The sequence below is a fragment of the Bos grunniens genome, chromosome 14 (genome assembly GCF_055505025.1).
Source record: "Bos grunniens cultivar Pamir isolate PY7600 chromosome 14, Bosgru_T2T1.0, whole genome shotgun sequence".
Classification (NCBI taxonomy): domain Eukaryota; kingdom Metazoa; phylum Chordata; class Mammalia; order Artiodactyla; family Bovidae; genus Bos; species Bos grunniens.
Window position 1 is genome coordinate 31,690,232 of NC_141178.1, and position 22,627 is coordinate 31,712,858.

Consider the following 22,627-nt stretch of genomic DNA (forward strand, 5'->3'; position numbering starts at 1 on the left):
TTCTTTATTACAATATATATGTAAGGCCATCTTTGTTTCCTCTAGAATCAACAACTTTATCTGTACTTCTTGCTTCTCTTTCACTCCACGGTTTTGCATTAAATACCTAATGATCTGTCATGGATTTTATCTGCTACACATGAAGTTTACAGTGGTTTCTATGAGCGTCTGCCATGATCTTTCTCAGTAACCATATGGCTTTGTTCCCATTAAGGTGTCCCTGGTGGCTCAGGTGGTAAAGAATCTACCTGTAATGCAGGTGACCTGGGTTCAACCCCTAAGTCCAGAAGACCCCCCAGAGAAGGGAATGGCTACCCATTCCAGTATTCTTAGGGCTTCCCTGGTGCTCAGGTGGTAAAGAACCTGCCTGTAATGTAGGAGACCTAGGTTTGATCCCTGTGTTGGGAAGATCCCTGGGTCAAGAAGATCCCTAAATTGGGAAGATCCATGGAGAAGGGAATAGCTATACGCTCCAGTATTCTTGCTTGGAGAACTCCATGAATTGAGGAGCCTGGCAGGCTATAGTCCATGGGGTCTCAAAGAGTCAGACAGGATTGAGTGACTAATACTTTTACTTTTCACTTTTGTTTCCATTGGTGATCATCTAAGATAAACTGAATGCAGGGCAACTGGGAAACAGAAGATGTCAGGCAAACCACATTTTAGAGAATTCTTACAGGAAGATATGAAATAGTTGGTTCCTCAATCATAATTGAGGAAATAAAGAAGACATAATTGGACTTGACTTTCCTGATAGCTCAGCTGTTAAAGAATTAACATAATCCTGCAATGCAGAAGACCCTTGTTTGATTCCTGGGTCGGGAAGATCCCCTGGAGATGGGAACTCTACCTGCTCCAGTGTTCTTGCTTGGAGAATTCCATGGACAGAGGAGCCTGGTAGGCTACAGTCCGTGGGGTCACAAGAGTTAGACATTACTGAACAACTTTCACTTTTCAGAGTAGAGATAAGGTGGGCTAAACTCAGCTCCTAGAAAAGTGCTCTTCAACTTGTTTTGCTTTTCACTTTCTTTTGCTTGGTCCCTATTATTCTGATCCTATCTACTTATTTTCTACCAGACATCTTCAAATTTCTGATTCCCTGGTACTGTCTTGTCCTGTTGCTAGCAATTGTTAAAGTTTTATTCTTTATTTTCAAGTAGTTTGTCATATTAATGGTATCCTAGAGAGAAAAGAAAATAAATCTCACTTATCTTTTATTGGAAATACCAATAAATCTCATTTAATTTGCTGTCAAAGAAGGCCTTATAATTAATGTAATAGTACAGAAAATAGTGATTGGAAATAAATATTTTATTTTCATATACTAGATCAAAATTCAGATCACAAGGATAACAGTGATTTGGAGGACCAACCAAGCAAACATACCAAAATTATAAGACAAAAGTAACACATTCCCCTCAGAAAATTTCCTCCTTTTATAAGAATGAGAATCAGATAGCATTTCATTTAAAAACTACCTGCATTTGTGTGTAAAATTGCCACGAATTTTTAACTATAGGCTAGATGGAAGAATGTTTCTACTTGGGGTGTGGCAAAACTGTAACAAGAAATGGAAGTCACTCCAGTGTGTTTGTGGAGAGCAGCATTCATACTGATCTAGCCAGTTTTTGTTTTAAAATACTTTAAAGTATATTCATTATGATTACCAATGAACTGACAAACTACAAGGCATGATATTAAAAAGCCTCTATCAATTTATCTAGATATTTCCATAGTTATATAATTTATATATATGTATTCTTTAAAAATATCTGAATATGAAACTCATATGAGTTAAGTCTGTTTACTGCATTATTGTTTTTTCTTTTTTTCTTTTCCTTCTATTTTACTTTTTCTTTGGTATATATTTCCTTACTACCATAGTAAAATTCTACTGTAACTATCAAACATATCTGATATCATTTGTAAATGATTTGGCTGTAATTAACGTTTCAGCTTTCCTTTTTAAAAGTCTATTTGTCAATATTTTAGTCATACTTTATTTTTTCTTAAGCTATAAAATACTGAGCTATTTTTATTTCTGAAGTCACCTAATGAATGATACCTAATGTTTGACAATTGATTTTAAAATGTTAAATTAAAATATTTAATCAGATTTTAATATTTATATTATCAGTTATATGGACTATATGAGCCAAACTACTAACTTTGATTCATCACTGACATGTATCAAATAATTACAATAACCTTCATGTATGTCTTTCAACAATGATATAAAATTTCCTAATTTTTCTCTTTTGAGATGGCATGATAAAAGTTAGAGTTCATCTTATAGTTCACTGCATGCAAGGAATACCAAAAACATGAATCTGGGAGCTTGTAATCTGTTTCTCTCTTCCCAGGAGAAGGAGATAAAATATTGCTTCTAAAGTAAACATATTCTCTTTGGGAACAAAAAGAGAAGACCTGGGATCTGGGTTCCTACACTTTAGAATATAAATAATTTTCTCTAGGGGGAAAATCTGCTATTTGTTACAACCCAGGGTTTTATACTCCTTGAAATTTAAATATTAACCCGAAGAAGGGTACATTTCTCTAGAGTTTTCACTATCCAGGTTTGTCTTTTAATTCAAGTCCTAAGTTTCAATAAAATTTGCCAAAGAATATCCAACAGTATAAAATGCTATCTCTATATAACAGAATATAGATATTAAAAAATATCTCAGCTTAATTATAATGTATAAAATCTTTTCAGTCCCACAAAAGTATATGATTTTGTTCTTTTGCATTGGTTTGGTTTGTTTGTTCTTAAGTAACTGGATACTATAACATTTGATGTAAATATCCAATGGAAAGAGATAAACTGGTAATTCATAAGAGCACTGGTTCAGTTGCCAGAATGAATTCCTTGAGGAATCAAGAGTTAACAGACTACAGAACCCAAGTGGAAGAATTGGACTAATTAAAGAAGATAATGTTCTTTCATCCATCACAATAGAAGAAGAGAACATAGATACAAATAATAGCAACTTAGTGAATTCCATGACGAGACAATAAGGAAGTTTCTCTATGATTGCTTATTTATCTTAATGAAGTTTATTGCAAGTTTGTCAGTTTGCAGTAAGACTTGCAATGCTGTTAATGGATGTTAGAGGTTTTAGATTAGAGAAAAGATTTGAAATATAATATCTTGGTGATTGGGACCATGACTTTACTGGGGAAATATAGTTGACAAATAATTAAAATAAATTAGTAATTGGATTTTTTTCAGATAAATCATTTTAAAAAGTAACAAAAGAATTTAAGGGTGTCTGATGCTTAATTTTATTTGTCAGTCAGCTAGGTTATGGTATCAGTTGTTGTTGTTTTTGTTTTGTCTTGACTTTTTTTTCCTGGTCAAATACCAGTTGGATATTATGGTGAAAGTATTTTGTAGATGCAGTCAACATTTAAAATTGGTTTACTTTAAGTAAGGATTGCCCTCAGTTACCCTCAACTGTGAGGGTAGGCCTCATCAATAAGTAAAGGATCTTAAAACCAAAAACTAAAGTTTACTAGAGAAGAAAGAATTCTGCCTCAAGACTGTAACATTGAAATTTTGTCTTGAGTTTCTGGCCTGCCAGCCTGTCCTACAGATTTCAGGCTTGCTATATCCAACAACTGATTGCATGAGCCAATTCCTGCATATAAAATCTTCATTTGCTTCTGTTTTTCTGTAGAACTTTGACTATTACATGTAAGTTATGTTGAACTTCCATATAAGTTATAGACTCTAAGTTGAGTAAGTGAGCTATGACAAGATGGGGTAGGAACAGATTGTGATAACATGGTAAGATCCATGGATTGCCCTCAACATAACCACTGCAAAAAAGTAGAATGAAAGTTTTGTAAGATTTCCAAAGCATTTGATGATGATAAAACGAGTTTTAAAAGGTGAAATGGAAAGTCTTTTAGACAAAAAGGAAAATTGATTTGGGTTGTGAGATATAAATTGGGAAATAGAAATAATATTCTTTCTAATGCATGAATTAGAAAGCCTGGATTTATGGTATTGATTGAATTAAACAGGCATACGGAGAATAATGGAATTAGAATAGAATCTTAGAATAATGTGGAGTGATCAGCAGTATAGCTGTTTTCTGTTCATTTCTCTGGAAGTTACAGAGACCTAGGCAACTCATGTTCCCTGTGGAATGGGTTTTCCCAGTGAAGTAATAACAACAACAATGATAATAATAACAGTAATAATAATATTTTGGGGGCTCCAAAATCACTGCAGATGGTGACTGCAGCCATGAAATTAAAAGACGCTTACTCCTTGGAAGGAAAGTTATGACCAACCTAGATAGCATATTCAAAAGCAGAGACATTACTTTGCCAACAAAGGTCCATCTAGTCAAGGCTATGGTTTTTCCAGTGGTCATGTATGGATGTGAGAGTTGGACTGTGAAGAAAGTTGAGCACCGAAGAATTGATGCTTTTGAAGTGTGGTGTTGGAGAAGACTCTTGAGAGTCCCTTGGACTGCAAGGAGATCCAACCAGTCCATTCTGAAGGAGATCAGCCCTGGGATTTCTTTGGAAGGAATGATGCTAAAGCTGAAACTCCAGTACTTTGGCCACCTCATGCCAAGAGTTGACTCATTGGAAAAGACTCTGATGCTGGGAGGGACTGGGGGCAGGAGGAGAAGGGGACGACAGAGGATGTGATGGCTGGATGGCTTCACTAACTCGATGGATGAGAGTCTGAGTGAACTCCGGGAGTTGATGATGGACAGGGAGGCCTGGAGTGCTGCGATTCATGGGGTTGAAGAGTTGGACACGACTGAGTAACTGAACTGAATGACAAGAAGAACAAGAGATGATAAAGAGCAGCTACTGTTCTTATATTTACTATGTCTGAGGCACAGTTCAAAGCCTTGCCATATTTACCCATTTAATCTACTCATTGAAACTATTAGTTAAAATAATTATAGATAACTCTTTCAAGGTGATGCAGATAAGAGGACTTTGAATGGAAATCCCTATTTCTCTGTTTTATCACTTATATTATGGAGATAAATAAACAGAATGATAGTCTAAACATACTCACCAGAGCTAAAAATGTTCAGAGTAACTAAAGTGACCAGAGTTCATGTCTAGCTGTAGAGAAATAGGAATTATTATGGACAGAAGACCCCTGGAGAAGGAAATGGCATCCAACTCCAGTATTCTTGCCTGGAAAATCCCACAGACAGAGGAGCCTGGCAGGCTGTAGTCCATGGGTTTGCAACGAGTCAGGCCTGACTGAGCACACAGCACATGGACTGAAGAGGATATATATGACATATACTACAGCTAATAAATGGGATCCTATCTAGATGTGCACAAGCTCTACCATGTAACTCACATATATTCCCCTCCTGCATCAGTCAGAGTCCTTGGAGGAAACAGATGACATACATAAATGGGATAACTAAAAACAATTTAATTAAGGAAAAACACGACTATTTACAAAGTTGTTGGCAGAGTTAAGGGAAACAAATGATATAGTGAAGCATTCTTCCAAACAACAGCCGGGAGCTATGAGCACCCCAAGGCCTGAAGATGAAAACTGTGGGAGCAATGGTCAGAGTACAGATAGAGTAGCTCTGAGATGGAGCCACCCTGCAGGAGTTGGGCCTTGGTTAGAGGGAAGCAGTGATCCTGTGGCCCAGACCCTTCCCTTCTCCCACCCTGCAGTCTTCCTCCAGAAACTCAAAACCACATTGCAGATGTCTATAAACAAAGCAACTACTAGTAATATCACTTTAAAAAATAAATTATTTGTTTGTTTGTTTGTTTTTGGCTGTGCTGGGTCTTCGTTGCTGCATGGGCTTTTCTCTAGTTGCAGTAAGCGGAGGCTACTCTCTAGCTGTGAAGCTTCTTAGTGTGATGGCTTCTCTTATTGTGGAGCACAGGCTGTAGGGCATGCAGGCTTCAATAGTTGTGACATGGGCTCAGTATTGCAACTCCAGGCTCTGGAGCATAGGCTCAATATTTGGGGAGCACAAGCTTAAGTTGCTCCGTGGCATATGGAATCTTCCTGGATCAGGGGTTGAACCTGTGACTCCTGCATTGGCAGGAAGATCCTTTACCACTGAGCCACCAGGGAAGCCCCTGTAAAGTCATTTTTATGTATAAATTTATGTATATCAGAGAAAGACCAGAATATCTTGAAGGATAAAACATTCTTTGACAAAGCAGAAGAAAAACATAACTTTTTTTACTATGAATTTTATCTTCTGCCATAAGAATTTTATCATCTACAAACCACTTTACATAGAAAACATATGAAAACTATGTCTCAGAAAAATTAGAGATACTGGCCCAATGTTTAGTTACAAAATGACTGGGGCAAGCTGCAAGGTCTCTCTTTCTGAAGCTAATGATCCCAAACTCACTAGCTAAGTCTGTGAGTCTGTCTGTTTTGTAAATAAGATCATTTGTACACTTCCTCTTTAGATTCCACATATAAGGGATATTATACTGATATTTCTCTTTCTCTGTCTGACTTCCTTCACTCAGTATATGACAATCTGCGGGTCTGCCTATGTTGCTGCAAAGGACATAGTTCATTCTTTTTAGTGACTGAATAATATTCTATTGTATATGTGTACCACATCTTTGGGCTTTCCAGTGATAAAGAAGCTGCCTGCAATGCATGAGATATTGGCTCAACCCCTGGGTTGGGAAGATCCCCTGGAGGAGGGCATGGCAACCCACTCCAATATTCTTGCCTGGAGAATCTTATTGACAGAAAAGCCTGGCAGGATATAGTCCATAGGGTCGCAATGAGTTGGACATGACTGAAGCAACTTAGCACACATTTACACACCACATCTTTATCCATTCACCTGTTGATGGACATTTAGGCTGACATGTACACATTGCTATATTTAAAATGAGTTATCAATAGAGACCTACTGTATAGCACAGGGAAGTCTGCTTAATGTTGTGTGGCAGCCTGGATGGGAGGGGAGTCTGGGGGAGAATGGATGTGTGTCTGTGTATGGTTGAGTTGCTATGCTGTGAACCTGAAATTGTCACAACATTGTTATTTGGCTGTTTGTGCTAAGTTGCTTCTGTTGTGTCTGACTCTGCAACCCCACAAACTGGGACCCACCAGGCTCCTCTATCTGTGGGATTCTCCAGGCAAGAATACTGGAGAGGGTTGCCATTTCCTCCTCCAGGGGGTCTTCCTGACCCAGGGTTCAAACCTGCATCTCTTACATCTCCTGCATTCACAGGTGGGTTCTTTACCACTAGCATCACCTAGGAAACCCTATTCAGCTATATTCCAATATAAAATAAAAAGATTAAAAAAATAAAGGTAATGATGTTTCTATTACAATATAGGTTCCATGAAAATGGGCTTCCCTGGTGGCTCAGATGGTAAAGAATCTCCCTGTAATGCAGGAGACCCAGGTGTCCCCTGAAGAAGGGAATGGCTAACCACTCAAGCATTCTTGCCTGGAGAATCTCATGGACAGAGGAGCCTGGTAGGTTCACATGGTCGCAAAGAGTTGGACAAAACTGAGCAGCTAACACTTTGACTTTCTTTCCCCCAGAATAATTGGTCAGCGACTCCTGTTCCTACCTAAATTTGGCTTCTCACAGTGAGTTAATCTCATCTGAGGCAATTTTATTTTCATATTTCTACAAAAAATATATTCTAATCTTCTTTTTTCTGTCTTCATTGTTTACTGGTTATATTATTTTTTCCAGCTTTTTTCCTTGTGTCTCTCTCTCGGACTCAATTGAACATCATTTTTCTTTTATTAATAATTTCCTTCTGCAAACAAAAATGCTCAGGTCTTGAGCATTTTAAAAAATTCCTTAACCACCTGAATATTTTAATTGATATTATCACTTTCTAATCTATTACCGCTTCAAGTTTCTACTTTGAGCATTTCACCAACATCATAAACATTATTTTAAAATTAACAACTAAAATTACTTCTATTTCTCTAATCCTTTTCAATCTGAAGAATTCACTCTGAATTCTGACTGCACCATTCTGTTGAAACTGCTTTCTTTAAAATAACCGGATTAGGAAAATTTATTCTCAAACTCTTTTTTTCCTCTGTATTCATTCCCTAAAATGTGTCTACAGAATTTGGTTTGTTATCAAGAGAATCATTCTTGAAATGTTTTCTTCTTTTTCTTTCAGCAATGCCATACTCTTCTAGTTCCCTTAATTCTCATTCAATTTAGCTGCCCTCTTTGATGTGTCTATTCCTATTTTCCTCTTAAAAATGTAAGGTATTCATATCTGTTCTGCACTCTCTATTCTAACTGCATATTTTTCTGAACTATCTTCAGCACTCCCAACATTCAGTTCTCATTTGTATAAATGTCATTGTCGTTCTTTCTTCTAATCATAATTTTTCACTTTGAACAACCTAGTGATAATTCTATTTGTGTTTTCTAAAGTATTTGCTTTTGATTATGTATTACAGAAAATATGCTGGAAAAATTTTCTGCAGCAAGGCATTTGGGTAATCACAGTATATATTGCAGTATTTAAGGTGCAGAGACATTCTTCAAAAGAAATGATTTTCTTTGATCAGATCCACCAGAGTCCCTCTCCCTTGCTGTTGTTTAGTTGCTAGGTCATGTTCAACTCTTTTGTGAACCATGGCTCCTCATCCATGGGGTTTCTAGGCAAGAATATGTGGATTGCCATTTTCTTCTCCAGGGGATCTTCCCAACCCAGGAATTGAACCTGCATCTCCTGAATTGGCAGGTTGATTCTTTACAGCTGAATCCCCTGGGAAGCCTCTTTCTTTCTCATGCTGCTGCTGCTAAATCACTTCAATCGTGTCTGACTTTGTGAGACCCCATAGATGGCAGCCCACCAGGCTCCCCTGTCCCTGGGATTCTCCAGGCAAGAACACTGGAGTGGGTTGCCATATCCTTCTCCAATGCATGAAAGTGGAAAGTGAAAATTGAAAGTGAAATCACTCAGTCGTGTCCGACTCTTAGTGACCCCATGGACATCAGCTTACCAGGCTCCTCCATCCATGGGATTTTCCAGGCAAGAGTACTGGAGTGGGTTGCCATTGCCTTCTCCGTTCTTTCTCATAAAATCCTGCCCTTTGCCACCGGAAATTTGGCTTCACAGAAAACACACTGCAGAATGGTATTCCAAGTGAAGTTCCAAATTCCACATAGAATTTCTCTGGATGGCTCCATTATGTTCCCATTAACTAACCTAGTTTCAAAATATTGGTGTTATCTTTTCTTCTGTTCCCAATAGTCTAAAACTAACCACTCAGTAAAATTGGTTCATTCTATTTTAACAAGTCTCATACACTCTTCTTTCTTCCCATATCCATGAATATTAACCTACACTGCTGACTACGTTTTGTCTCAGAAACAAAATTTCAAAACATAATTTTTATTTAGTTTTCTTATTTTCATAAGTTTAAGCCATGATGTTTTAAATTTCCCAATTAAAATTTTCACTGGTAAAATTAGTAAAAAATAGAAATAATTATATATATATATATATCATACTGACATTTAAAATAAATCTTCTAAGACATGACTATAATTACTCTAGCAAGAAGGATTGCATTCTTCATGGGAGTATATATTAGATTGCTCTTAGGATGCTTAAAATCATAAAATATTTTGATTATCTTCATTAATTAATTTGTTTATTCAATAAAATTTTGGGGGTGTTCAATATATGCCTGCTACTGCTAAGTCACTTCGGTCATGTCCGACTCTGTGCAACCCCACAGACGGCAGCCCACCAGGCTCCCCCATCCCTGGGATTCTCCAGGCAAGAATACTGGAGTGGGTTGACATTTCCTTCTCCAATATATGCCTGAGTTCATGGCATGTATAGGAATATATAAAGATAATCATAGCTATGTCAGGCCATTGTGCACACATGTATGTTTGTGTGTTCATTCCAAGTAAAACAACTGATTACTCTGGAAGAAAACTTACCCAGTGAAAGCTACCAAATAAGTGAAAAAAAAAAAAGAAAAAAATACTGTGTAACAAAGTCCTTCTATTAAATAAAGCATGGCATATGTAGGTAACTATGATATAAGCTACACAAGACTGGGTTAAGATATTTATTTATTCAGGACATATATGTTGTGTTTACTATTCCTGGTCTCAGGAATACTTCTCTCACCCCTCATTAACACATGCACAGATTAATTGCCACGTTAGGTCTTATTCTTTGTTCAACTACCTTAACTCCCCCTATGTCTGTGTTGGTGAGGTGTTATGTAGAACACAGTGGTTTAGACTTCATGATTTGCAATTGCACAGCATGGATTCAAACTCTTTCCCATTTATTAAGCTTACTTTTAGTAAGAGAAGTTAACAATTTTTCCCACCACAGCAATGGTAGAAAATATTTTTATCCTAAGAGTTGTGAAAATTAGATTAATGTGCCTTGACACATAATAATTCCTCAATCAGTGTTATCAGCTATTAAGTATTTATTATCATATCTCATGCATTTATGTCTCAGATATTGACTTTCTATTAAATTATGTATTTAGTGTGTAGTTCTTTTAGCCCACAAATTTCTGTAAGGTTGTGCATTAATTTTCTATTTCTGCTGTAGCAAATTATCACAAACTTTTTGGCTTAAAATAACTCAATTTAAATTTTTTTTAATAATATAAAATTTTTAAGCTACAAATAGCTGTGAAAAGAAGAGTAGTGAAAAGCAAAGGTGAAAAGGAAAGATATACTCATTTGAATGAAGAGTTGCAAAGAATAGCAAGGACAGATAAGAAAGCCTTCCTCAGCAATCAATGCAAAGAAATAGAGGAAAGCAACAGAATGGGAAAGACTAGAGATATCTTCAAGAAAATCAGAGATACCAAGGGAATATTTCATGCAAAGATGGGGTCAATAAAGGACAGAAATGATAGAGACCTAACAGAAGCAGAAGATATTAAGAAGAGGTGGCAAGAATACACAGAAGAACTGTCCAAAAACGATCTTCATGACCCAGATTATCATGATGATGTGATCTCTCACCTAGAACCAGACATTCTGGAATGTGAAGTCAAGTGGGCCTTAGAAAGCATCACTATGAACAAAGCTGGTGGAGGTGATGGAATTCCAGTTGAGCTATTTAAATTCTAAAAGATGATGCTATGAAAGTGCTGTACTCAATATACCAGCAAATTTGGAAAACTCAGCAGTGGCCACGGGACTGGAAAAGGTCAGTTTTCATTCCAATCCCAAAGAAAGGCAATGCCAAAGAATGCTCAAACTAACACACTTATCTCATACTAATTGCACTCATCTCACACTCTAGTAAAGAAATGCTCAAAATTCTCCAAGCCAGGCTTCAGCAATACGTGAATCGTGAACTTCTGGATGTTCAAGCTGGTTTTAGAAAAGACAGGTGAACCAGAGATCAAATTGGCAACATCCACTGGATCATCGAAAAAGCAAGAGAGTTCCAGAAAAATATCTATTTCTGCTTTATTAACTATGCCAAAGCCTTTGACTGTGTGGATCACAATTAACTGTGGAAAGTTCTGAAAGAGATGGGAATACAAGACCACCTGACCTGCCTCTTGATAAATCTGTATGCGGGTCAGGAAGCAACAGTTAGAACTGGATATGGAACAACAGATTGGTTCCGAATAGGAAAAGGGTAGTATGTCAAGGCTGTATATTGTCACCCTGCTTATTTAACTTATATGCAGAGTACATCGTGAGAAATGCTGGGCCGGAAGAAGCACAAGCTGGAATCAAGATTGCTGGGAGCAATATCATAACTTCAGATATGCAGATGACAAACCACCCTTATGGCAGAAAGTGAAGAAGAACTAAAGAGCCTCTTGATGAAAGTGAAAGAGGTGAGTGAAAAAGCTGGCCTAAAGCTTAACATTCAGAAAACTAAGATCAGGGCATCCTGTACTGTCACTTCATGTCCAATAGATGGGGAAACAGTGGCTGACTTTATTTTTGGGGGCTCCAAAATCACTGCAGATGGTGATTGAAGCCATGAAATTAAAAGACGCTTACTCCTTGGAAGAAAAGTTATGACCAACCTAGACAGCATATTAAAAAGCAGATACATTACTTTGTCAACAAAGATCATCTAGGCAAAGCTATGGTTTTTCTAGTAGTCCTGTATGGACGTGAGTGTTGTTTTTGTACTGTTGTGTTGGAGAAGACTCTTGAGAGTCCCTTGGACTGCAAGGAAATCCAACCAGTCCATTCTAAAGGAGATCAGTCCTGGGTGTTCATTGGAAGGACTGTTGTTGAAGCTGAAACTCCAATATTTTGTTCACCTGATGTGAAGAACTGATTCATTTAAAAGACCCTGATGCTGGGAAAGATTGAGGGCAGGAGGAGAAGGGGATGACAGGGGATGAGATGGTTGGTTGGCATCACTGACTCAATGCACATGAGTTTGGTAAACTCCGGGAGTTGGTGATGGACAGGGAGGCCTGGTGTACTGTGGTTCATGGGGTTGTAAAGATTCAGACACGACTGAGTGAATGAACTGAACTGAACTGAATAAATATTTCTGAATGTCAGAAGTTCAAAATGGCTCTTACCATACAAGGATGGCCAGGCTGCATTTTTTCTGGGGGCCATAGGAGAGAATCTGCCTTATCCAGACTGCAGAGGCCACCTACATCCTTAGCTCATGGTTCCGTCCTCTTTTATAAGTTTTAGCAGAGTAATATTTTCACATTTCTCTTTCTGATTCTGACCTCTTCTATAATGACCCTTGTGATTACATTGGGCCAACTTGATAATCCAGGATGATCCTATCTCAAAAACTTTTATTTTAATCACATCTGCAAAGTCCTTTCTACTTTGTAAAATATTCACACGTTTCAGGAATTAGGAAGTGGACATCTTTGGGAGCCACTGTTCTTTCTATCATATGCAGGATCAATAACTTTTGTGTTATTTTTAGTTTCTACAGGGCTTAGTGTATATCTTCTGCATCTGAGGGTACAATAAATGTTGAGCAAATAAATCAGTAATGGAAGAATGAATAATGAATAATAGAAAATCTTAGAAATACCTGGATTTCCTTTTCTATTGCTGCTACTGCTACTGCTGCTAAGTCGCTTCAGTCATGCCCGACTCTGTGTGACCCTATAGACTGTAGCCCACCAGGCTCCCCGGTCCCTGGGATTCTCCAGGCAAGAATACTGGAGTGGGTTGCCATTTCCTTCTCTATTGCTGGTACTACTTAATTATTCAAACCAGAGCTTCCTGCACTCTGCTAAAGTAGCAACTAACTCTTGGAAGATTTCAGCTTTTCTGTCTATTTTAAAAAGACTTACCTACATATTATAAATCAGCTTGGGACATAGCTCCAATAAGGACTGTGCTTTCAGGACATACTTCCATCATTTCTTAACCTCTCAACACGTATGTACTGTAATTACAATGGTAAGACCATTTTGAATGAATGACCTGTGTTAGGTGTGTTTCTTTGAGGTGAATGCTGAAGTTTTCATCTTGAGTTGTGATACTGATTAGAACATTCAAAGTTATAATTTTAACTTGAACACCCTTTTTACTTAGCAGAATGTCAAATTTATTTTCTGTATCAACTAAAGAGAGGCACTTAGCTCTAAATTCATAAAGGCTTAATATAATGTGTTTGATGTATCAGCTTAGATGCCAGCTACTTACATAGACTGTATTGCTCATTGTACACCAACATCTTGCTTTAAGCTACAGTAAAAGAGCTTTGCATTTGAATGTTTTTATTTACTAACTGCTCAGAATTGTTATTCAATATTCAGTTTCTACAGTTTCACAAAGCTCAGTGGAAATTTTGCTCATCCATTTAAACTTTAATCATGGCAAAGCAGTACGTAGATAATGATTTATTGGTTCAAAATAGAACCATGAAATGACATGAAAAATGATCATATATTGATTGAAATATGAACATTTACAAGGTTATTATATTTAATTCACTTCATGTCAGCAGCACAAATAGTTTTCAGTGTTATGTCCCTGTATTCATTTGCATCACAAACTCTTAGACTGAAGGCTGTTGTCTCAAGCAGTTCAGACAGCTGCAGGCAGAAAACTCTGTATGTGACATTGCTTGTCATTTACATTTTTTTATAGATAAATTTTAAATTTTTATAATCAGCTAGAATTATTTGTTTAAAAGAACACTTCCTATACCATGATATTGACTTAAAACTCTCTAACAGAATTGAATTATGAAAGAAATATCCTCAGTGGAAGTTTTACTAAGTTCAAACCTGTGTATAGGATGCTTTATTTGGAATGTAGACATTTTGGTAAACATGAAATTTATAATCACATATACAAAAATACTGATAGATGTAGCTACCAAGCAGATTTTGTTTGGTTCTTTAGTTAATGCCAAGGAGAGGACTAATAGAAGTGCCAAGAATATTGTTAAGCATACCCAGAGGCTAGTTCTTACTTATATCCCAAAAACAAAAGGGAAAAAAACAAAGCCTGTTGAAAAATTGTGGGAAATCGGACCTGCCTTGGTTGAAAGGAGGTAATCCAGAAGGTAACCTCTGTCTTTCTTTCTTGTTCTTGTTGTTGAGTTGCTCAGTTGTGTTGGACTCTTTGTGACCCTATGGATGGCAGCATGCCAGGCTTCCTTGTCCTTTACTATTTCCCAGAGCTTGCTCAAACTCATGTCCATCAAGTCAGTGATGCCGTCCAAGCATCTCATCCTCTGCGGTCGCCTTCTCCTCCTGCCTTCAATCTTTCCCAGCATCTGTGTCTTTTCTAATGAGTTGGCTCTTCACATCAGGTGGCCAAAGTATTGGAGTTTCAGCTTCAGCATCAGTCCTTCCAATGAATATTCAGGACTGATTTCCTTTAGGATTGACTAGTTTGATCTCCTTGTAATCCAAGGGACTCTCACAAGTCTTCTCCAACACCACAGTTCAAAAGTATCAATTCTTTGGCACTCAGCCTACTTTATGGTCCAACTCTCACATCCATTCATGACTACTGGAAAAACCATAGCTTTGATGAGACAGACCTTTGATGGCAAAGTAATGTCTCTGGTTTTTAATACACTGTCTAGGTTTGTCATAGCTTCTCTTCCAAGGATCAAGCATCTTTTAATTTCATGGCTGTAGTCATCATCTGCAGTGATTTTGGAGCCCAAGAAAATAAAGTCTGTCACTATTTTCCATTGTTTTCTCATCTATTTGCCATGAAGTGATGGGACCAGATGCCATGATTTTTTTGACTGTTGGGTTTTAACCCAACTTTTAACTCTTCTCTTTCACCTTCAACAAGAGACTCTTTAGTTCCTTTTAGCTTTCTGTCATAAGGGTGGTATCGTCTGCATATATGAGGTTATTGATATTTCTCCCGACAGTCTTGATAGCAGTTTATGCTTCATCCAGCTTGACATTTCAAATGATGTACTCTGCATATAAGTTAAATAAGCAGGTTACACTATACAGCATTGATGTACTCCTTTCCCCCTTTTTAACCAGTCTTTGTTCCATATCTGGGCTACCTGTTGTTTCTTGATCTGTATACAGGTTTCACAGGATGCAGGTAAGGTGGTCTGGCATTTGCATTGTTTTAGGACTTTTCAGCAGTTTGTTGTGATCCACACAGTCAACTGCTTTAACATTGTCAATGAAGCAGAAGTAGATGTTCTTCTGGAATTCTTTTGCTTTTTCTACGATCCACCAGATGTTGGCAATTTGATTCCCCTGGCTTTTCTAAATGCAGCTTGAACATCCGGAAGTTCTCAGTTCATGTACTGTTGAAGCCTAGCTTGGAGAATTTTGAGCATTACATTTCTGTCTTCCTAATGTTATCTTAAGCACCGCTGTGCTATTATATGTTTTGGGGGATGCTTGTAGTCCCATCAGTTGATGCTGTCACTGTGCTGCTGCAGTGTATCATCCTTTCATTTTCTTCCCAGTGTTATAGTTCATTATTTTTCTGGAGATATTTAGAACATTTTGTCTCTGGACACTGAAGTGGGCCCTTTGGCAATATCTTTTGAAAAACCTGAATACCACCATCCCTTGGTTTTCTGAAAAAGTAGCTTACTTTGGAAAACAACTGCAGATGTCAAAAACATGATCCTTACAGTTTTTCAGGGCAACTCTCTCTCTTTATACCAATTACATTTATATCAATTATAGGAGACATGGGGGCAATCCCTGGGTTGGGAAGATTGTCCAAAGGAGGGCATGGCAACCCACTCCAGTATTCATGCCTGAATTCCATGAACAGGCAGGTTCCAGGCCATAGTGTTTCAGAGTCAGACACACTGAAACAACTGAGCACGTGCACATTTATTTAATCCAGAGGGAGCCTAATGGAAACCAAATGTCACAGTTTCCTCCTCACAGTCCCATTTTACCCCACCTCAATATTCTTGCCTGGAAAATTCCATGGACAGAAGAATCTAGTGGGCTATAGTCTATAGGATCTCAAAAAGTTGGACAGAACTGAGTGACTGAACACACACACACACACACACACCTGATACTCACAAACATTTCCTGATAGGATGATCAATTATATGATCAATAAAACTTAATGACCTAATACTTAAAATCCCAAAAAAAACCTGCATTGTTGAGAAGAAAATGCTCCCTGAACTAAAAAGATTCCTAGAATTTGTGCAACTTTTACTATCCTATTTGAAAAAGAGTCATGAATTTTGAAGAACAATCTTTGAGAACTGATCTATTTGATGTGTATACTGCTTGGTCTAGTCTGACAGTTTCATTAAATTGGTGTAATTTTCTTTGGCAGAAAGTGATTGTATCTAATTTCAGAGCCAAATCTCTTGAGAATCCTAAGCTAACAATTGCAACATGAGAAGCTTATCAACTATTTAAATTTTATGTTAAGGATTTGTTGCACTTAATGGAATTTAAGATTTCAAAATTTTAGAGAAGAGTGAAATAGGAGACATTTGCTTATAAATTATTATTCTGAGGGAACATTACAAACCCCAACCTGTGTTTGCCTACCATTAATGTTCTCGACTTTATATGTTTATTATCATCTAGTAATATGTAGAATTTTGTAATGAAATGACCTAGCTGAATTAATGGTAATCAAATTAAAACACAAGAATCCACTGGTTTTGTTTGTATCTGCATTATAGTTTAATAGTGCTGTGGACTTGAGGAAAATAGTGATAGAACACATGATTTTTCCACTACAGAAATCATGGCATCAAAACTAACATGACAATCACCATAATTAATAACAGTATCTGTCATTGTCCTGACAGGGAACAGAAGTAAAACTCAAACAGGATATTTTGAAGAGAGATAAAAGAGCAATTTTCTAAAGTTATAAAGGAAGTGCAGTCAGGTATAGAGAAACCACAAGAGATAATTCAACATTGTGGGCTTGTAACAGAAGGGCTGTTATGACCCAGAAACTCCCAGAGAGTGAATCCAGGCAATAATGCATCCTCACTTTTCCAATTTTACTTCTGGTTCTCCGTAATGGCCGAAGTCAACAGAGTTTGAGAAGTCTTACCATACAGACTTCAGTCTCCCAGGGCAGGGAGTAGGGTGGAAACTTATGCAGAGTAGCTCTTTAGGAGAAAATATAGGACATCTAGCAAAAACTCTCATCATCAGGACTGACTTTGAACACTTACTGGATATATATGACAAATAACTTAATCTATACAACAATGTTATAAAATTATGCATTTCCCTCTCATTTTATAGATGAAACTCAAGACTATTTAAATAAATTTTTTAAGGTTGTAACTTTACTAATTAGAAAATTTTTATAAAACCCAAATCTGCTTAAAAACACTAAGCACATTACTTTCCTTGAAGGTTTCATATAGCTGATACAGACTGGCATAATTGGTGAAACTCTCTCTAGTCCCTCAACATGGATTGGAAGTTCTTAACTTGGTAGCTTACAAAAGTTTATTTTCAGTTGGGCAGGGGTTTGCACTGGTGCAGATGGCTTTTAATTGTTGATGCCTGGGTATGTGGATATGTGCTGTCATGTCCCACTCTTTGTGACCCTTTGAACTGTAGCCCACCTGGCTCCTCTGTCCATGGGATTATCCAGGCAAGAATATTGGAGTGTATTGCCATGCCTTCCTCCAGGGGATCTTCCTGACCCAGGATTGGAACCCACATCTTCTGTGTCTCCTGCATTGAAGGAGGATTCTTTACAGCTTAAGCCACTGGGGATGCCTGGGTAAGGGTCTTTAATCCTCAGAAAACATGCCATTTTGTTATTCAAGCTTGAATGTAGCTTTAGGAGTTTTGTCCACAGAGGAGGTTCTCAGCCTTGGCACTATCGACTATTAGGGCTGGACAATTGCTTGTTGCGTGTATGGGGAAATTTCCTGTGCATTGTAGTATCCCACTAGACATCAGTAGTGCCTTCCTTCCAGCTGTGACAATCAAGAATGTCTCCAGATGTTGACAAGTGTCCTGACATTAATTGGGGGAATTCTTGGCCATTATTTCTTCAAATATTTCTTCTGTTCATTTTCTCTTTTTAATATTTTCATTAAACCTATATTTCAACTTGTGTATGTGTCCCACACGTGTTGGATATCTTGTTCCAGGTTTTTAGTCTTTTTTTTTTTTCACTTTTGAAAGTTTCTATCAACATATTCTCAAATTCAGAGATTCTTTCCTCAGTTATGTCCAGTCTACTAATGAGCCCACCCAAGGCACTCTTCACTTCTTTTATATTTTTTGTTCTCTAACATTTCTTTTTTATTCCCTCTTAGAATTTCCATCACTCTGTTTATATTATCCTTCTGTTCTTGAATGTGGTGTACTTTTCTCTTAGAACTCATAGCATGTTAATCATAGTTGTTTTAAATTCCTGGTCTGATAGTGTCACCATTCCTGCCATATCTGCTTTTGGTTCTGATGGTTACTGTTTTCAAACTGTTTCTTTTCTGTTTAATATGCCTTGTAATTTTTTAATTGAAATCAGCCATGATATGCTAGGTAAGAGGAACTCTGATAAATAGGATTTTAATGATGTGGTGGTAAAGTGTAGGGGAGGGAACATGTTCTATATTTCAAGATTAGTTCTCAGTCTTTTAGTGAACCTGTGCCACTGAGCTGTGAACTTTACAAGTGCCTTTAGTTCCCCATTCTCCTTATCTGTCTCTGCCTTCAGTAGAACAAAGATGGCTAGAGAGGGCTGAAATCATATATTTCTTTTCTCCCAGGTCAGTTAGGCCCTGAGGAGCCCCAGTAGATTAGCCTCAGATTTTAAAATGTTTCTCTTATGGGTAGGCCTTACTAGACCTTGAGCCTCAGTATATGCTTATTGTGATACATCAGCATATGCTAACTGAGACACCCATAGGTGCCATGACAATTCCATGGCTGACCATAAAAGGTCCTAAAGTAGGTGGTGGCACAATTCCTGGATATCCCCACCTTTCCCAAAATAGCTGGAATACTTCTCCCACTCATTAGTCTATGAAATTACCCACAAATATAAAAACTGCAACCCCATACCCTGGTACTTTTTGCCTCCATGATGGCCCACAGTCTATCTATGAATTGTGTATCTCCCAGAATAAAGCTTCTTTCTTTTCTTGCAGGAAAGAATTCAAGAGATTGCAAAAGCAAGCTGTGGTGACTCTTTGCCACCCCATGGATTGTAGCCTGCCAGAACTGTCCATGGGCATTCTCCAGGCAAGAATACTGGAGTGAGTTGCCATGCTCTACTCCAAGGGAACAAGAAATTTTAAAATACTTGCTGTGAGAACTGGGTAGAGGTTCAGGAAGTAAAACTCAAGAAACTGTGGTGACCCCCTATTATTTGGCCCCACTGAAATTTTTAACGCTCAGTTTTTTTCATGCTGAGCCTCCAACAATCCACAATTACAGTTCAGGTTTTCCTACCTCAGCACTGGTTCCTGAAGAGGTTTCTGCTCATGGGTCTCCGCTAAGTCAGTTGAGATTCTTTTTATCCACTTGTCTGTCTCTCCTATGTTGATGAAAGTGATTTGTCTTTTGACTTCACTTCTCTGACAGATTTAAGAAGAAATGTTGAGTTTTTCAGTTTGTTCAGGTTTTTATTTGTTAGAGTGTATTGATGGCTTCCTTGCCTGCTGGAGCAGAAATTGGAAGTCTGGGGACTGCTTTTTTAACCAAGGGTAAATTTCATGACTTTGTGGAGGGTGAGGCTAGACTTTACAAATGGCCTGAGATAAATGGTAAATATACACAAAGGGCCTTAAGCAAGGCCTGCGGGCCACATCTTGATAGTGAACTCTGTTTGGAGTGTGTATGTATGTGTACACGTGCATGTGTGTGCACGTGTGTGAACACTAGCTTCAGCTGATGTGTGGCTGGCAGAGTTGGCTTAAATGAAACTAAGGCAAGCATTTAAGCAGGGTTTCATATTGCTGCAGAGTATTAAGGAAGCCCTAACTCTTAGTTTTTAGTGCTAAGCATTCTTGGGCAACTTTAGATAGGTGGCTCTAGTTTAATTCTACACTTATATTTAGAGGTAACTGTGAATCGACTAGAAAACTTTGGGTTCATATGGTTTATCCATAGATTCTTAGGCATCACTCTTTATTCCCTGAAACCAAATTGGTTCTCATTCACCACCCATAAAAAGTGGTTGATTATAAAATAGTGATATACTGTATATTAAAATAATATGCCATTTTTGTGACATGAAGTAGAAAAACAAATTATTGCAAACTAATAAAGCAGTATTAATAGTCTGGGTCTGGAATACTTTGAATCTTTAGAGTCAGATTTGCTTAAAAATGGAGACGAAACTACATGGATTTGAGAAGAGTGCTTCAGTCTTATGATTAGGATGAAAATGGTACAGGAATAAAAACAAAATAAAACAGATCAGGCTGATTAAATTGGAGGAAGAGAGATATTCTTAAGGAAAAAGTTGAGATCTAGTCTATCTAAGAGGACAGCTTGGAAGTACCTAAGAGGAAAATTATATCTTGAAGTTCAGTCTAAACTGATAAGCACTGGCACATAACTACTTTTTAAAAGGCCATTAAAATAAAGAAGCATTTTAAATGCAATTGAGAAATAGTGACTAATGCCCAAAGAAATTTAACAGGGACGAACAAAATATTCCAGAGTAGATGGAAATGACTCCCACAAAGAGCATCAGGGTTCAAGAAACCATTGAGAGACACCCTTGAAAGCTATGACTTAAGGATCCATGCTAAGAACAGCCCATTAAAGATTATTACAAGCATAGCTAGAAGTTAAAAACTCTAGATATATTTGAGAGAGGAAGGTCTGAGGATTAGAATATAGACATTAAAGGTGGAGATGATGAGATCACCTGTATCTTGGGGGAACATGCCCAGGCTGAGAGAAGATGCAACAAAGTTATCAATGACAAATAAAGTCTGTGTCTGAAGTAGATGTTGAGCTGAAGCAAGAGTACCTCCCAGCTAGAGTTACGCAACTTAGGAAAGTAGAGGCAAATCACATTTATTAGATATATTTGGCATTGAATAATAATTTCTGAAGCTCTGAAGGAATTGTGCCCATTCCAGTGGGAGACCCCAGGGACAGTGGCTGAATGAATGAATACCTGCTCTCTCCAGATGCTGGGATACCCTCTGAAACATGTGACTTAGAAGGACTTAGAACCTATGCTCTGACTTTTCTCTTCCTCCAATGGTTTCCCCAGAAGCCCACATGGTTTACTCTCCAAGTAGCCTAACTTGAGTCATTTGCTTAAATGGGACCTTTTTAATGAGGCTTAGCCTTACTACTCTATTTAAAACTATCATCTATTGCTCTTATGGTTTTTACTTAGTACATGTATTTTTTTTTCTCAATAATACATTTGAAAACTTTATATAACTTATTTAATATTATTATTAATTGCTTATTTTGTCACATTATCTAGTATATAAGATTCATGAGAGTAGAGATATTTGATATGTTTTATTAACTAGTGTATCCTAAGATTTTAAGAAAGTGCCTGATACATAGGAGTCTCTCAGCAAATATTTGTTTAATGAATACATTTTGTACTTATGACACTTGGAAATAAACTATTACAACTTCTGGGACTCTACTGGCATCATACAATTCCAGAGAGGAATTACTAGCTCCTACCAGGTATAAAAACCCCTTTGACAGAAAATTAACAGATTGAGAGAATTGGATGAATGATTTTAGGATTTAAATTAAGACTTGAAAGCTTTAGTCATTAATTCACAAGAAGAGGATTTTATTTTGAATTTTAATTTATGGCATACTTAACATCATTGCAGTTTAATCTTTGAATTTTTTCCTAAAAAGTACTAGAAAATTTGTATTAAATTATAATGTATCCCTGCATTTTGACAAAGTTTTTGTTGTTAAAAAATATTTGGACATCTTTTTACTAAAGGATCTTGATGTTATTTGAGTTTATTGAGTTCATTCTGATATAATATCAATTCTAATTGATATAACATGATGAATAATATGATTGGACTTAATTTGCTTTAAGAATAAATTTTTTACTAACAGTATAGACTGCTCTTGAAATTAGTGTAGTGAATATACTGTTTTGATTCATTTCAGAACATTTGGGTGGCAAAATCTAAACCAAATACTGATACTCTTAGGAAGATAAAGAAAGCAGCATTTGCAGAAGTTTAGTGAAGTGGACTCATGATAGGTAGATGAAATACTAT

General features: G+C 37.2%; 1 long non-coding RNA gene across 1 annotated transcript in view; it reads left to right on the forward strand.

Moving 5' to 3' along the window:
• The window catches only part of LOC147359246 (uncharacterized), a 119,403-nt gene extending 97,390 nt beyond the window's left edge, over positions 1-22,013 (forward strand). The window contains exon 3 of the long non-coding RNA XR_015140212.1: positions 19,544-22,013. This is a non-coding gene — a long non-coding RNA (uncharacterized LOC147359246). The remainder of the gene's footprint in view (positions 1-19,543) is intronic.
• Positions 22,014-22,627: the final 614 nt, after the last annotated feature.